Source organism: Arachis ipaensis, chromosome B03 (assembly GCF_000816755.2).
Source record: "Arachis ipaensis cultivar K30076 chromosome B03, Araip1.1, whole genome shotgun sequence".
NCBI classification, from domain to species: domain Eukaryota; kingdom Viridiplantae; phylum Streptophyta; class Magnoliopsida; order Fabales; family Fabaceae; genus Arachis; species Arachis ipaensis.
The window spans coordinates 23678569-23697790 of NC_029787.2; positions in this window are offsets into that span (position 1 = coordinate 23678569).

A 19222-nucleotide genomic window follows, 5' to 3' on the forward strand; every position below is an offset into this window, starting at 1 on the left:
ACAACTCATAAAGAGTACATCCATATATATACATAAATATACGTAAATAACTTTACAAGCATTAACCAATACAATTTCTATCTCTCTTTCATAATATATCAAGATAAAGGCGAGGGTTCAATAAACCATAACTAAAACAATACAGAGCATCTCAACAACAACTGAATAAACTCTTCGTGACTTCTGCACCCATATCCTGAAAGGGGAAAATGTAGGGGGTGAGAACATCATCCTCGAAAGGGCTCTCAGTAGAGGGTTTTTGGAAATTACTGTAATAGGATACGTGAAGATAAACCGTACCAGTGATTAATAACCGTCTTATGCCTCTTTTCAAAAACAACGGTTTTCAATAAAAGTAAAGTCGAAAATCTTTTCTGAAAGAGAAACCATTCAATTCTCAAAAACATCAAAAGCCTTACAAAAAGGTTTATCTATATTGAACCAAAATAGCCTTTCATATCTTTCCAAACCGTAAACACACAAAACCGAAACCAATCATCGGTCCATCTCATTTCAACCACGGCCCTAGGCCCAAACAATCTAACCATCAACCAATCACCACAGTCCAACAGAGTCCCAGTAGCAAACACAAATAGGAAGATGCAAGCTTAAACAAACAGTTATTGCAAGTAGAACAATTAGCAATTAATCACATAGGTAAACCATAAACCAAGTGCACACCCAAACAATGTCACATAGATGCATATGATGCATGCCTGTCCCTAGTGGCTTATGATATCATCTGTCGGTTCTATAGCCAACCTGACACGCATAAGTTTCATCTAAATAACTTTCTCCCAAAAGAGATACAATGCTTTTCTTAAGAAGCAAGACTAAATCACAATTTCCTTTTTAATAATTCATTTCAAAAGCATGAATCATCATTTTCTTGATAATTCAAATAAAATAGTAGAACTCTTTAACTCATTATTTTTCCCGACAACCTTTCAATAAAGACTCGGATTTTATAGAAATTTTGGCAGCACCTCCCCTAAAACTTGGACTTTGCCACCCGGTTCGGGTCCCAACTAAACCGTTTCACAATCCTTTTCAACAGCTCAAAACCAGAAATCAATTCAAAAGTAAGCTAAATGCCTCAGTGGCATATCTCAAGGAAACCATTTCAAAATCAACTCAATATCAACCGATTTAACCAATTTCCAAAGTTTAAAAGGATCAGTTCAGCAATAAATCATTTATCAAAACCAAATCAATTAAAGCAACCCAGGCTGAATTTCAAGAGTATTCTATCTTTCACATCATCAAAATAATTGGCTCACTTCAAACCAATCCTCAACGGATTAAACTCATATTTCAAATCTTTAAAGAATCAACCTCCAAACATTACATTTCATAAAGCCGCACAAAAATTCAGCCAAACAAACATTCATAAGCTTTCGAGACAATCAAATAATACATAAGGCCGATACAATCACCAAATACACATTTTTTCACATCAGTATCCATATGTAATAATTCCAATACATAAAGTATAGTTTTGGAAAGTGCCCCTACCTCAAAACGCAAGGTTCCATAATCCAAACGCCTCACAGAGTCCTTTCCGCCTCAACCCGAACTGACGGCAATCAAAACCTCAGCTCCCAGCCACTTTCGCAATAATCACAGCAACACTAATCGCAACATATAGTAATCAGGACTCGACCTCACGTTACCAAAACTCATATTCATTAACCAAAGACAACCGAATACTAACGCGAGGCTTTTTCGAAACATAAGATACTTACTGTAATACGAAAACAAAACAGTAACGGCCTCTGAACCGGTTTGGCGGTAGCCCCGGTAGCCACCTCCAGCGACTGCGGTGACCCAACTCCGGCGACGGTGATTGAAACCAACATGCCGCGACAATAAGACTCCCATAATCTCACAAGAAACGAAAACCAAGTTTGAAACCCTTACCGGCATACTTTTCCGGCGACGGCAGCAAGGTCTCAAGTGGCAGAAGCTCAGCCCGGAGCTCCGGCGGCCATGGCGGCAGATTCTGACAGCACGGCAGCAAGGGCGGCGGAACCACCCAGCATCATCGCATCTCCTCCTCTCCCGCTACTGACAAGGATAGCAACCACCCAGCTTCGTCGACGGCGAGCTCGCAGCAACAGCGCCCAGGCACGCTGGCGACGGCACAAGGCAGCGTCTCTTCCTCCTCTTCTCGTGCGCCAGCTTCGGTGGGTTAGCAATGACTGAGGTGTGGCGCGGCTCTCTCTTCTCCATGGCACAGCGGCGAAAATGGAGGCAACAAACCGGCCTCAACAGGTCTCCCCTGTCGCGCGCGCTCTCCCTCTCTCTACCATGAAGGACGGCGACTGGCTCTGTGGCAAAGACGACGGCGGCGCAGGATACGGCGGAACTGGCAGCGGCAGAGCACGATGGCTCCCTTTCTCCCTCGTGTCGCCTCGATCTCTCTCTTACTCAGGCTAGAACGGCGGCTCCATGGTGGCAGCAAATCGGTGGCGACGTGGTGATGCGATGGCGAGCTCCCTTCTTTCCTCCGCCGCGACTCAGTCTCCCTCTCCCTCTGTTGGCGACGGCAGCAACGGTGGAAGTGGCACCACCGCGCCGCCTCCCTCTTCTCCCCTCTTCCCTAATTATGCATCTCCTTCTCTTTGTTCATTCGTTTCTTTCTTTCATCTTTGTAGCCGTTGCTGCTGCTGGTTGTTGGGGCAGGGTTTTGGTGGCTGTAGGGTTAGAGGGAATGGGTAACCGGGTTAGGGGTAGTTTCGTAATTTCTAATAAAATTAGGAATAATATAATAATTGAAACCCATAATTAAATCCAACAATAATTGCATATAGAAAATACTATTTGCTCTATCAATCTTACAAATTATTTTCCATAAAATGCCTAAATCAAAATAATTAGAAATAATATAATTAAACCCTTTATTTTCCAAAGTAACAGTATTAATATTTAAAATATTAATTATTTAATCCGAATCATATAAAAATCCTTATTATTTCACAACTACCAACTTTATAATATAATTATAGAAAATAATCTAATAATTATCAAATTGGATAATAAATCATAACTTGTCTCAAATTCAATAAATCACAACTTGCCTTATTTATCTTTAATAAAATAATTTTCGAAATTAAGGCTATAAATAACTATATGATTTGAGACTTGATCATAATAAGACTTTTCAAAAGTTCTGGGTTTTACATCCTACCCACCTTATAAAAATTTTCGTCCTCGAAAATTGATACAAAACGAAAGAAATTTCATAACAGTTCATCCTTGAACACATTTAAAGAAGTAGCAAAAATATCTCATCATATAAACATATATACGATTTTCAAATACTTTGATTGTCATATGCATAAGGATGCAAAGGTAGAAGTGTGAGTGCAAAGCAAATGCTACAAGGTAGGCTCAATGCAAAAGGTGACATGGGTTAAACATGTGATAGTAAGGTAAGGCATTGAAGGTTATAAAACAGGATGAGGTTACAACGACGTGCTCAACATCCGTACACTAATCTCATCTAAACCTCAAAGCTTCAACTTTCCAACTCCCTTAAGCACCTTTCATTCCCCATATTCAATCACAAGCCTAACAACCGCAAACTCGTTCGCAAGGAACAAAACACCAACAACTCATAACGTTGCACATTTACCGCTTCAACTTCTGTATACACATATCACGTCTTAAAGAACTAACGCATCGCGTTACTACATCTACAGATCGCACGTGATATCAAAACAATTTTTGAGTCTACTCAGAAGGATACAAGATTTAAAAAGGAGAGTCAAATGTCAAGGATAGTACTCAAAGATTTGAGAGAATGTATCCAATTCCAAATAAACAAGGATGCTCAAGCAAAGAAGTTTGCTAAAAACAAATCAATTGACAGCTTCAAAGGTAATCCTTGTATCAAAGAAATCCAACATGACCAATAAGAAGAAAATCAACGCATTAGTTTGAAACAAATTCAAGCTGAGTCGAAGAAGTATGAGGTCTACAGAAAAGAATATCTCAGACCCAAGACAAAGCTCACAGAACTCAAGAGTACGATTACAAATACTTTCGAATACATTGTTCATGAAAAAGTCGAAAACTTGCGAAAAAATCACTTTGCAGTCTAGAAGAAAAGTTGAGCAGCAAACATTCTTCAAGAGAGTAGCAAAAGCATAAATGTGGCTTTACTTCAATACAATTTCATGTTGAAGTAGATCATGTAGAGTTTTAAAAACAAACTGTACAAAGGTTTGGCTAAGAGCTAAAATATTTCCTCAAATATTTTAGAAAGATAGTTAGGTGCACAATCTTAACTAAAAGTAGTTCAGAGTACTCGGAAGAAAAATTAAATGCTTGTTCAAAAACTCTCAAAGTCCATATTCAAACAACCGTGTATAAAAATCTTAGCAAGGTTGAAAGAGAAAGTTAAGCTCTATTTGGAAAAGAAAATTCGAGGTAAAAGTTTGCTTGTAAATTGGTAAAGGAAACAAGTGGTGCGTTACAAATGAACCGGTGTCCACTAAATAAGGAAACTTTTCAAAACCTCATTTAAAATAGCGCATGCCAACTTTAAGAACAATTTTGTCAAAATTGAACAATGGTTTCAATCTCAATCGAGCAACAGAAAATAAATTTCATTTAATATTTCTTCAAAGAGAATTCAAAACTTCTTTAAAAAGTTCAAAACAAGACTCCAAAAGTGTTCTTGAAATCACCATCTCAGAAGAACATTCAAGAAGTTTAAGATGTACTAAATAGGAGTCAAGCCATACTATAAAAGATCTTAAATCAAGATAATTCAAACAAGATCCATTAGGCATGAGACATCAAACAAGCTTACAATTGATCCAAAAGAATACAAAAGTCGTAGGAAAAGACAACTCAATCATTAGTAATTTCCCAAGGATAAATCTTTGACTAAAAACTCTTGTAAAGACAATAAGAGGATAAACGATGCACTATTTTGAAACGAATCAAACTGACTCATATAAGAATGAGATTCACCAGAGAAAAGAAAAATCAAGATCAATGGAAATGTTCACAAAATGTGAAAGATTAGTTAAAAACAAAGTCAAGTATGACATTCATAGAGATGGAAGATTTAATAGAGAATTTAGTCCGTTCATAGGAAGAAAGCTATGAATCCAACATTTTCAAAAGAACAACAATGGCATAAACCATATAGCATGCTAAATCAAACTCAATTCAAAATAAGTTAAGTAAAGCTTATCAAACGAAACTCAACCGAGACAAAAGTGGTAAATCCTTTCTTTTCAAAATTTTGAAAAATATCCAAATACATAATCAAATGAAGATGTGCATTGGAACTATAGTAAAATTACTAGAAAGTCAAATTGTAATTTAAAGTAAATGCAGTTACATAAACCAGTAAAAGTACAGGCGAGGTATTAGAAATAAATAGTTGTTAAACTGTATAAGAAATCTTCAAAGTTTCATATATAGATAAGTATGTATCTATTCAATAGCAATTTTCATAAAAATCTCAAAATTGGCTGTAATCACTGTCAAATAAGAGAAAAATTGAATCAACAATTTCCTTAAGAATGAACTCGGAACCCGGAGTTAAAATGCACAGTGTAGTAGGACAAGTTCAAAGTCATGTCAAAAGATACATGAATCAAGAAGAACTCAAACAAAGAAAGATAGATACAACAAGGAGTTCAACCAAGCATATGCACTTAAGATCAAACAAGAATGCATATGAATAGAGGAATAGAGTTGAAAAGTCAAACTATTTTTTCAAAGGATTAGCAAACAAGAACTTCAAGTTAGGACATGAAAGAACAGGTCGACTCGAACAAAATCCAAAACACACAACTGAATAGCCTCGAGAAATAGTTTCCAACGTTCCCAAACCCCGCGATTCGCTTTGCTCAAAACTCGTATATCGCCTATGATAACCCATTAGTGCTCTCATATACATAATTCACTAGTATTAAGCCGGCCAAACTTAATACCAAGAATCACGCAATGCAAGACTAACAGCGTTAATCAATAGACAGTCATGTGCATAAAGCTCTAATCCTCGTCATTCGACAAGACTTAGTACATGACAAATGCTCAGAGTATGCAACCAAAGCATAGTCGGTCCATTCCACAGGCTCTACAGGAAAGACCGCTCTGATACCATAATGTAACACCTTAACTACCAAAGCTCACGCTTCCGGCTGTGCGACTCTGATAGCTCGGACATTACGACGACACTTATACTATTTAATACTAAAATATGAACCTGTTTAAAACTTTAAACCGCAATACCGCTCCTAAAAATACTTTCGTTCGATAACGTACATCCATAAATACCATACAACTTACAACAACTCATAAAGAGTACATCCATATATATACATAAATATACGTAAATAACTTTACAAGCATTAACCAATACAATTCCTATCCCTCTTTCATAATATATCAAGATAAAGGCAAGGGTTCAGTAAACAATAACTAAAACAATACAGAGCATCTCAACAACAACTGAATAAACTCTTCGTGACTTCTGCACCCATATCCTGAAAGGGGAAAAATGTAGGGGGTGAAAACATCATCCTCGAAAGGGTTCTCAGTAGAGGGTTTTTGGGAATTATTGTAATAGGATACGTGAAGATAAACCGTACCAATGATTAATAACCGTCTTATGCCTCTTTTCAAAAACAACGGTTTTCAATAAAAGTAAAGTCGAAAATCTTTTCTGAAAGAGGAACCATTCAATTCTCAAAAACATAAAAAGCCTTTCAAAAAGGTTTATCTATATTGAACCGAAATAGCCTTTCATATCTTTCCAAACCGTAAACACACAAAACCGAAACCAATCATCGGTCCATCTTATTTCAACCACGGCCCTAGGCCCAAACAATCCAACCATCAACCAATCACCACAGTCCAACAGAGTCCCAGTAGCAAACACAAATAGGAAGATGCAAGCTTAAACAAACAGTTATTGCAAGTAGAACAATTAGCAATTAATCACATAGGCAAACCAAGTATAATATGCACATCCAAACAATGTCACATAGATGCATATGATGCATGCCAGTCCCTAGTGGCTGATGATATCATCTGTCGGTTATAGAGCCAACCCGACATGTCCTGGTAGCTAACCATGGACAGAAACACCCATCGCGGAGCAAGTAGGTTTGAGCTACAACCCCATTGCTACTACCCGCTCAACCCAGAGCCAGTGGAATAACCACTACTGCGGCTACTACCCAGGCGGGTGTTTAAAAGCTCAACCTGGAGCGAGTGGAATCACCACTACTACCGCTACTACCCAGGCGTCACAGTCTCCGACCTGGAGCAAGTGGGACGAACCAGAACCCTTGCTATTACCCAGGTATCTCAAGAATATATTCATTCAGTCCCAGCCATGGATCAACATCCATCTCAGCCATCCGGCTTAAATTCATAATTCATAGTCGGCCATACGGCCCATAACTCATTCGGCAATCAGCCATAAATCAATATCATACACAGCCATCCCGGCTCACGGTTCAATCCAGAACTAGCCAATGTTCATAATCATACACAGCCATTCTGGCCCATAACAAAATAGCACTTCCACCATTCAACATCATTAAACTCATAAAATCGGCATTTAAGCCATAAATCACTTTTTCTCAATTCATTTCACTTGAAATCAAATTTCAACTCTTTTCAGCCTTGGCTTTATTGTCAATAGACATTCAGGTTTTTTCAAAGTCATTGAAACTCCTCTAATTGAAACTCTCAAGTCAAATTCAAAGGCATAGCCATTGTCACAATTGAAACAGCTTTAAAATATAAGTTTCATCTAAATAACTTTCTCCCAAAAGAGATACAATGCTTTTCTTAAGAAGCAAGACTAAATCACAATTTCCTTTTTAATAATTCATTTCAAAAGCATGAATCATCATTTTCTTGATAATTCAAATAAAATAGTAGAACTCTTTAACTCATCATTTTTCCCGACAACCTTTCAATAAAGACTCGGATTTTATAGAAATTTTGGCAGCACCTCCCCTAAAACTTGGACTTTGCCACCTGGTTCGGGTCCCAACTAAACCGTTTCACAATCCTTTTCAACAGCTCAAAACCAGAAATCAATTCAAAAGTAAGCTAAATGCCTCAGTGGCATATCTCAAGGAAACCATTTCAAAATCAACTCAATATCAACCGATTTAACCAATTTCCAAAGTTTAAAAGGATCAGTTCAGCAATAAATCATTTATCAAAACCAAATCAATTAAAGCAACCCAGGCTGAATTTCAAGAGTATTCTATCTTTCACATCATCAAAATAATTGGCTCACTTCAAACTAATCCTCAACGGATTAAACTCATATTTCAAATCTTTAAAGAATCAACCTCCAAACATTACATTTCATAAAGCCGCACAACAATTCAGCCAAACAAACATTCATAAGCTTTCGAGACAATCAAATAATACATAAGGCCGATACAATCACCAAATACACATTTTTTCACATCAGTATCCATATGTAATAATTCTAATACATAAAGTATAGTTTTGGAAAGCGCCCCTACCTCAAAACGCAAGGTTCCATAATCCAAACGCCTCACAGAGTCCTTTCCGCCTCAACCCGAACTGACGGCAATCAAAACCTCAGCTCGCAGCCACTTTCGCAATAACCACAGCAACACTAATCACAACATATAGTAATCAGGACTCGACCTCACGTTACCAAAACTCATATTCATTAACCAAACACAACCGAATACTAACGCGAGGCTTTTTCGAAACATAAGATACTTACTGTAATACGAAAACGAAACAGTAACGGCCTCTGAACTGGTTTGGCGGTAGCCCCGGTAGCCACCTCCAGCGGCTACGGCAACCCAACTCCGGTGACGGTGACTGAAACCAACATGCCGCGACAATAAGACTCCCATAATCTCACAAGAAACGAAAACCAAGTTTGAAACCCTTACCGGCATACTTTTCCGGCGACGGCAGCAAGGTCTCAAGTGGCAGAAGCTCAGCCTGGAGCTCCGGCGGCCATGGCGGCAGATTCTGACGGCACGGCAGCAAGGGCGGCGGAACCACCCAGCATCATCGCGTCTCCTCCTCTCCCGCTTCTGACAAGGACAGCAACCACCCAGCTTCGTCGACGGCAAACTCGCAGCAACAGCGCCCAGGCACGCTGGCGACGGCGCAAGGCAGCGTCCCTTCCTCCTCTTCTCGCGCGCCAGCTTCGGTGGGTTAGCAATGAATGAGGTGTGGCGCGGCTCTCTCTTCTCCATGGCACAGCGGCGAAAATGGAGCCAACAGACCGGCCTCAACAGGGCTCCCCTGTCGCGCGCTCTCTCTCTCTCTCTCTACCATGAAGGACGGCGACTGGCTTTGTGGTAAAGACGACGGCGGCGCAGGATACGGCGGAACTAGCAGCGGCAGAGCACGATGGCTCCCTTTCTCCCTCGCGTCGCCTCGATCTCTCTCTTACTCAGGCTAGAACGGCGGCTTCGTGGTGGCGGTAAATAAGTGGCAACGTGGTGATGCGATGACGAGCTCCCTCCTTTCCTCCGCCGCGACTCAGTCTCCCTCTCCCTCTGTTGGCGACGGCAGCGACGATGGAAGTGGAACCCACTGCGCCGCCTCATTTTGTAGCGTGAGTACTTTTTTTTCCTCTTCCCTCGCCCAGGCAGGCTAACGGGGGGTAGGGCATTGTTGGGGGGCTCAATCGAAGAAAGATGGTGTCAGTGACCAGAGAAGGTCCCTCTTTCTTTAGAGAATGCCAAGCTAATCACTCGTCAATAAGCAGCAGGAGAGGAACTGTTTTCATTAAATCATAGATTGAGATTTGGAAAGTGTGTTACTAGTTGAATTTCTCTGAGACCCTCTGTCTTTGACCCATGGTATTGAATATAGATCCATGTCTTTCTTGTTCCACTAGCTAGGACAAACCCTAATTATGCATCTCCTTCTCTTTGTTTCGTTCGTTTCTTTCTTTCATCTTTGCAGCCATTGCTGCTGCTGGTTGTTGGGGCAGGGTTTTGGTGGCTGTAGGGTTAGAGGGAATGGGTAACCGGGTTAGGGTTTTTAGGGTTAGGGGTAGTTTCGTAATTTCTAATAAAATTAGGAATAATATAATAATTGAAACCCATAATTAAATCCAACACTAATTGCATATAGAAAATACTATTTTCTCTATCAATCTTACAAATTATTTTCCATAAAATGCCCAAATCAAAATAATTAGAAATAATATAATTAAACCCTTTATTTTCCAAAGTAACAGTATTAATATTTAAAATATTAATTATTTAATCCGAATCATATAAAAATTCTTATTATTTCATAACTACCAACTTTATAATATAATTATAGAAAATAATCCAATAATTATCAAATTGGATAATAAATCATAACTTGTCTCAAATTCAATAAATCACAACTTGCCTTATTTATCTTTAATAAAATAATTTTCAAAATTAAGGCTATAAATAACTATATGATTTGAGACTTGATCATAATAAGACTTTTCAAAAGTTTTGGGTCTTACATTAAGCAATTAAAAGAAAACTAAACTAGTCCTAGGATTCTAACTAATAAAGGATCATGCAACAAACAAAGCAAAATAGCAGAAAATCGGAACATAACATAGACAAAGAGGGGAGGAATAAAAATGAAAGGAACTCAACCACCTTAGTTATCCTAGCGGACGTTTTATTTTTCAGGTTGTGCTCCTCAGTGAAGATGATTTGCCTCCCTTTTGGTGCTATAAGAATAAACAGAAAACCTTTACGCGAAGCGTCAACACCAAACTTAAAGGTTTGCTTGTCCTCAAGTAAATAAGAACTGAAAATAGAAGAGACAAAAATTAAGATGAAAAAATAAAAGGATAAGAGAATAAGAGAGAATTAGGATTGGGAGAGAGAGAGAAAGAAAACTGGGCGGCGCAAGCGACGCGTTCGCGTGGAGCATGCGTTCGCGTGCGTCGCGGAACTTCCTTAATGACGCGTCAGCATCAGGCACACGATCGCGTGCCCTGGGTTTTGCGCAATTCGCGCGAAGCCAGCCGCGCACCGCGTGACTTTCTGTTCGCATGGCTTGGGAACCAAATCTTCATACGACGCGTTCGCGTGAGCGACGCGGACGCGTGGATGGCTATTTGGTCAAATGACGCGTACGCGTGGAGGACGCGTCCGCATGGGCAATTTTGTGCTTGTAGCACATTTCCAGCCCCAAGCCAGCACAACTCTCTGCCAAAACACCTTTTACGTCGATTCTGCAGGTCACGCGTTCGCGTGAGCGACGCAGACGCGTCGGTGGCAAAAATCACAAGCGACGCGAACGCGTGGGACACGCGTTCGCGTGGGACCATTTGTGCGAAAGGCATAAGTCCAGCGCCACTCCCGCGCAACTCTCTGTCAATATTTAATCTTCACGCACACTTGATTGATGCGTTCGAGTCAATGATGCTTACGCGTCGTGTGCCCTTTTTTTTTTATAGCTTGAGGTGTTCGGTTCCTGGAAGAACATAGCTGCATGATCAGAAAATTAGTAAGAACTCAATAAAAATAAAATAACTAAGAAAAAATACTACGAAAAATAGCGAAGGATACGAAATTATCGGGTTGCCTCCCGACAAGTGCTTCTTTAACGTCACTAGCTTGACGGTCGGTTCTGCTAGTTCAGCAGATGAGTAGACCTCTGGCGGTCAATCTCGCCTCCAAGATAGTGCTTCAACCTCTGGCCATTCACTGTAAATTTCCTGTCAGAATTTTCTTCCTGTATTTCCACATGACCATATGGTGAGGCTCTGGTAACCACAAACGGTCCTGACCACCGGGATTTCAGCTTCCCGGGAAAGAATTTGAGCCTTGAATTATACAGAAGCACTCTTTGTCCTGGCTCAAAGACTCTGATGGCAATCTTCTTATCATGCAGTAGCTTGGTTCTCTCCTTATAGAGCTTGGCATTCTCATAGGCTGAATATCTGAATTCATCAAGCTTATTCAACTGAAGCATCCGCTTAATTCCTGCAGCTTCTGAATCAAGATTCAGATACCTAATTGCCCAATAAGCCTTGTGCTCCAGCTCAACTGGCAAGTGACAGGCTTTGCCATAGACCAACTGATATGGGGACATGCCAATTGGAGTCTTGTATGCTGTCCGGTATGCCCGGAGAGCATCATCAAGCTTCCTAGACCAGTCCTTTCTTGAAACACTGACGGTCTTCTCTAGAATCCTTTTGAGTTCCCTGTTGGAAACTTCAACCTGTCCACTTGTCTGAGGGTTATCTATGCAGAAGAGAGTCCAGCTGTCTGTTACAGAAGTGACTTCCTCCATCACTAATGAGTGTCCTTGGGACGCCAAACCGGCTAAAGATATACCTCTGAAGAAAGCTTATTACCACCTTGGCATCATTAGTGGGCAAAGCCACAGCTTCCACCCATTTGGACACATAGTAGACTGCCACTAGGATATAGTTGTTTGAATGTGAGGGTGGGAAAGATCCCATGAAATCAATACCCCACACATCAAATAGCTCAACCTCAAGAAGTCCCTGCTGTGGCATTTCATGGTTGGCAGGGAGATTTGCAGCTTTTTCACATCTGCCACAGTGCTTCACAAAAGCTCTTGAGTCCCTAAAGAGAGTCGGCCAGTAAAACCCGCTCTGAAGGACTTTTGTAGCTGTCCTCTCACCACCAAAGTGGCCTCCATAATCAGACCCATGATAGTGCCAAAGAATCTGCTGCTTTTCCTCATCCGGGACACATCTCCGAATTATTCCATCTGAGCACCTTTTAAAAAGGTATGGTTCTTCCTAAATGTAGTACTTTGCATCAGTCAATAGCTTCTTTACTTGTTGCCTACTGTACTCCCTTGGGATAAAATTCATGGCTTTATAATTTGCAATGTCTGCAAACCATGGTACCTGCTGAATGAGGAACAATTGCTCATCCGAAAACGTCTCAGTTACAGCTGTGGGTGGTTGTTCTCCTGCTTCAGGCTCAATTCTGGAAAGATGGTTAGCTACTTGATTTTATGACCCTCTCCTGTCTTTTATCTCAATATCAAACTCCTGAAGGAGTAACACCCATCTGATTAATCTTAGTTTAGAATCCTGTTTGGTTAGAAGGTACTTCAAAGCAGCATGGTCAGTATAAACAATAACCTTAGAACCAAGTAAATAGGACCTAAACTTATCAACAGCATACACAACAGCTAATAATTCCTTTTCTGTAGTTGTGTAATTCTTTTGAGCATCATTTAATACACGACTGGCATAATAAATGACATGTACAAGCTTGCCATGCCTCTGTCCTAAAACAGCTCCTATAGCAAAATCACTAGCATCATACATTAATTCAAATGGTAAATCCCAGTCAGGGGGAGCTATAATGGAAGCAAAGGTAAGGTTTGCCTTCAGAGTTTCAAAAGCATGCAGACAATCAGAATCAAAGACAAAAGGAACATCAACAACCAGCAGGTTGCTCAATGGTTTTGCAATTTTAGAAAAATCCTTTATAAATCTTCTATAAAATCCTGCATGACCCAAGAAACTCCTAATTGCCTTAACATTTGTTGGTGGTGGTAATTTTTCAATTACCTCCACCTTTGCTCTGTCAACCTCAATTCCCTTACTTGAAATTCGGTGTCCAAGAACAATGCCTTCTGTAACCATAAAATGACATTTTTCCCAATTTAAAACAAGGTTTGATTCTTGACACCGTTTCAAGACAAGAGATAAATGTTTAAGGCAGGATTCAAAACTGGATATGAATTATTTCCACCCAAGAACACAAATTTCAGAGAATGGGGTAAGGGTTTGAGCTCAAGCTTGGGGGCTTCCTTCTCCTTTATAGGCGTGTTCATCAGTTCCTTTTGGGGTGGTGAATCATCATCTTCAACTAATTCATACTCAGAAATAGGATCCAGAACATCATCAAGTACCTCAGCTTCCAGTACTTCTTGAACAAGTGGTTCAATAACATCTATTTTTATGCACCCCTCAGAATCATTAGGGTGCTTGAGAGCTTCAAAAACATTTAGGACCACCTATTCTTCATTGACCCTCAGGGTTAATTCACCCTTTTGTACATCAATCAGAGCTCTACCTGTAGCTAAAAAGGGTCTACCAAGTATAATAGAGGGTTTTACCTCCTCTTCCATGTCTAATATAACAAAATCAACAGGAAAAATAAATGGTCCTACTTTAACAAGTAAATCTTCAACCACACCTACAGGTAATTTAATAGAAAGATCAGCAAGTTGAAGAGAAATACGAGTAGGTTTTACCTCCTCAATTTGAAGCTTTTTCATCACTAAAAGTGACATGAGGTTGATGCTAGCTCCAAGATCACATAAAGCTCTCTGAATGCCGACTTCTCCAATGGTACAAGGAATGACAAAACTCCCTGGGTCTGGCATCTTCTCAGGAAGGGTGTGTTGAATAATAGCACTGCATTCCTTGGTTAACACCAAGGTTTCTTGCTCCTTTCAATTCCTCTTGTGGGTCAACAATTCTTTCATAAATTTAGCATAGAAAGGCATTTGCTCCAGAGCCTCTGCAAAAGGGATGTTGATCTGCAGCTTCTTGAAGACATCTAAAAATTTAGAGAATTACTTTTCTTTGGACGCCTTCTGAAGCCTCTGAGGATATGGCATTTTTGGCTTGTATTCAGGGGCTTTTGGTAAGGTGGGATAAGTGTCAAGAGAGTCAGGAAACGGGTTGTCTGCACGCTTAGGAGGGGCGTGCTCTACCTCTTTCTTCTTCTCCTCTAGAGCTTCCTTTTCAACTGGATCTTCATTGACCTTGGTCTCAGAACTAGCTACCTTACCACTTCTCAATTGAATGGCCTTGCAATCTTCTCTTGGGTTCACCACTGTATCACCAGGGAATGTATTTGGAGACCTTTCAGGCAATTGCTTGCTCATTTGACCCATTTGCACCTCCAAGTTTCTAATGGAGGCTCTGGTTTCTTGCATGAAACTCATCATCATCTCCCATTTAGAATCTTCTTGGGATTTAGAATTTGTCTGCTGAGGTGGTTGTTGTTGCTGAGACTGAAATTGGCGGTTATTATAGTTGTTCTGTTGAAAACCACCCTGAGAACTATTGTTGAAGTTCTGAGGTCTCTGAGGTTGATCCCTCCACCCAAAATTTGGGTGATTCCTCCATCCCTGGTTGTATGTCTTAGAATATGGATCATTGTTGGGATTTCTAGGACCACTCCCCATATAATTCACCTGTTCAGAAGAGGGTTGAGCATAATCATAATTATCATTTTACATAAAGTTACCTGTCATGTCATAGGAGGTCTCTTGGGGTGGATTTTAAGTGTTGATAGCTGAGACTTGCATGCCACCCATCTGTTGAGTAAGTAGATTTATCTGCTGAGACATAAGCTTGTTCTGAGCAAGAAGAGCATTAACAGCTTCTACTTCCAACACGCCTCTCTTCTGAGCGGCCTCAGAGTTCACAGGATTCATGTTAGATGTGTATAAATATTGGTTGCTTGCAACCAATTCAATTAGCTCAATAGTCTCCTCTAGTGTTTTCTTCTTGTGCAATGAACCGCCTGCAGAAGTGTCTAGGCTCATCTTTGACATCTCTCCTAAGCCTTCATAAAAGATATCCAGTTGGGTCCACTTGGAGAACATATCTGGAGGGCATTGCCTAGTCAGTAGCTTGTATCTCTCCCAAGCTTCATAAAGAGTTTCACCCTCCTTCTGCTTGAAGGTCTGAACCTCCAACCTAAGCTTAGTCAGCTTCTTTGGTGGGAAAAATTTAGTGAGAAACTCTGTAACAACCTTTTCCCAAGTATTCAAACTCTCTTTTGGTTGGGAATCTAGCCATAGCTTTGCTTTATCCCTCAGAGCAAATGGGAAAAGCATGAGTTTGTACACCTCTGGGTTTACTCCATTTGTCTTCACAGTATCACATATCTGCAGAAAATCAGAAATAAATTGATTTGGATCTTCATGAGGAAGTCCATGATACTGGCAGTTTTGTTGTACCAGGGTGACCAATTGTGGCTTCAACTCAGTTGTTTGCAGTTATAGGAGGCACCACAATGTTTTTTCCATAGAGATCCGCAGTAGGGGCAGAATAAGAGCCAAGCACTCTTCTCTGCTGATCATCCCCATTCGGATTTACCACATTGGCATTAGCATTATTATTTGCCATAGTGGATTCTGCAGCCTTGCAAAGTCTTGCTTGTTGTAAACGTCGCCTGAAAGTTCTTTCAGGTTCAAGATCAAAGTCTAAGAGATGTTCTTTGTCTCTATTTCTGCGCATACACAAGCAGAAAACAAGAAAAAATAGGACTCTCTATGTCAGAGTGCAGAGAAGTCCTTGTGAGGTAACCTGTGTAAAATAATAAAATAAAAATACTAACTAAATAAATAAATAAAATTTTGAAAATAATAATTGAAAATAAATAAAAATTTCGAAAATTTAAAAAAAAATTAAACAAGAGAATTAAAATAGAATCAACTGAGTAACACCAAACTTAATTTCAGAAATTAAGGAAAAATATTAATACTAATTTTTAATTCATTTGGCTTAGTTAGACAAACAAAAAAGAGTGTTGAGTATTCAAAGAGCATTAAACAATCGTTCAGAAAATAAAATAGTAAAGTAAAAATGTTGGGAATAAAATATTGAGAAAACAGTTAAGGTTTCAGAGTTATCTATTTTTCCAGATTAACTTTTTTTACTAACTATTTTAATTATGTAGGATTTAATTTATGGCAAACTATATGTGACTAGACCCTAATTCCTTAGACCTTCCTAGTCTCCTCTAAAATTCATTAACTGCCAATTCCTTGGTCAATTAATTCTAATTAGAAGTTACATGATCAAATTCCAGTTTATATGCCACAAAAACTCTAATTACCAAAAAAAAAGATTATATGTCACGTATCCCGTTAAATCCAGATAATTAAAATTTAGGAGAATATGTTTTCAAGCTGTTGTTCAAGTAAAGAGCTTTTCCAAGTTTTACAAGAACTTAAATAGAAAAAGGGTCATACTTCCGTTCCACCCAAATTCATAAAATAAAGAGCGAAAACAATTCTTAAATTATAAATCCATACATAAATTAAAATAGAAAAAGCAATAAAATTAATCCATACAATAGACAGAGCTCGTAACCTTAACAATGGAGGATTAGTTGCTCATGGAATATGGAATGTAAATTTGTATGGAATAATGTTGCGAAAAAAATGTTGTGTTGGAATCACCCTGTTGGGATCCCTTTTATAACTAATCCTAATAATTTTAAAGTCTAATATCTAAAACTAAAAATTAAAATAATATCTTTTCCTAGAGTTAAAATTTGAATTTAAATTTGAATTAATTTAAATAATCAAATCTTCAATGGATGGATGGGACCACTTGAATTGTCCATTCTGCAGCTTCTAATCTATGTTTTCTGGGCTGAAAACTGGGTCAAAACAGCCCAGAAATCGCCCCCAGCGTTTTCTGTCAATTGTCCAGATCGCTCATGTGACGCGTCCACGTCGTCCACGCGTTCACGTCATTTGTGCAGATTCCGTCCACGCGTTTGCGTCAGGCACGCGATCGCGTCATTGCGATTTCCTCCATTCCGCACGGTCGCATGAGCCATGCGTCCGCGTCGGTATTCGCTGGTCATCTCCTTGGTTTCTTCTCTTTCTCTGCAGAACTTCATCAATTCCATCCGAATGCTACCTAAAATCAATAAAATTGCACAAAACTCAAAATAGCATCCATAGTGGCTAAAATATAATTAATTCTTAATTAAATTCAACAAATTAGATGCAAATTCACTAGGAAAAGATAGACAATATGCTCACGCATCACCCGCAGTCACCTATAACAGATCCTTTAAGGTTTGAAACCGAGAAGAGTCTAGGGAACAAATCTTTCAAGACACCACCAGTTAACCAGTCATCTTCCTAGAACCGGATTGTTCTGCCGCTTCCCACTTCCATTGACAAGCCTCTAATCATCTGTTCTCTGATTTGTGGCTCTTTGATTTGTAACTGACAAATGTCTCTCCATGGACCCCCTCTCGAAGGAATAGGTTGACCATGCAGCATTTCAGACGGATTCATGTTGTTACAAGAGCACACTACTTTCTTCCATAAGGGACAGTCCTCTTTCGAGAATCGCCACCACCATTTGAATAGAGGAGCTGTATTTCGAATCACAGCATCTCCCACTCCCAATCCACCCGCCTTTTTAGGGGCCATCACTACCTCCCATCTCACTAGTGGTATCCCACTCCTCCCATCCTCCTTACTTCACAAGAATCGTCTTTGTAAGGAAATCAATTCCTCTGCTACTGCCTTTGGCATCTTGTACAAACTGAGATAGTAAATAGGCAGGCTATTAAGAACCGATTTAATGAGCACCAACTTACCCGATTTATTAAGGGTTTTTGCTTGGCACAGACTCAGCTTCTCTTCCACCTTATCAATCATTGGTTTCCACGTCTTAACTAGCCTCGGGTTCGCTCCCAAAGAGATGCCGAGGTACCGGATAGGGAGTGAGGTCTCCTTACATCCCAGCAAGATACACATCTTGTGCGCCCACCTTTGTTCACAATTAATCGGAATGAAGCTGGACTTCTCAAAATTAATGCTCAATCCAGACATCAGCTCGAAGCAACGCAGCAGTCGCTTGTAATTTCGTATGGTTTCTTCCTCTGGCGGGCAGAAAAGTATCATGTTATCCGCAAACTGTAAGTGTGATAACGCAATGTTATCCCTACCAACCAAAAGCGAGGATATGCGCCCATTCCTCACCGCCTCCCCGATCATTCTATGAAGCACATCAACGACAAGTACAAACAGAAAGGGAGATAAAGGGTCCCCTTGTCGTAGGCCCCTTTCCATTTTGAAAGGCTTAGAGGGAGACCCATTAATGAGCATTGACATAGACGCTGAACAAAGACATTCCTTAATCCACCCCCGCCACCTATGTCCAAAGCCCATCTTTTGCAGCACTATATCCACAAAGCTCCATTTGACCCTATCGTAAGCCTTCTGAAAATCCAGTTTAATTATCGCTGAGCTTCTTTTCCTTGACCTTAGCCAGTGTATTGTTTCACAAACAATCAAAGCCCCATCATGAATTTTCCTGCCCTGTACAAAAGCATTCTGAGTCTCGCCCACTAAGTCCGGCATCACTTTCCGCATCCTCCGAACCAGCACCTTAGAGATGACCTTATAGACACAACCCACCATACTGATCGGCCGGAGATCCTTTATTTCTGTAGCTCCAACAAAT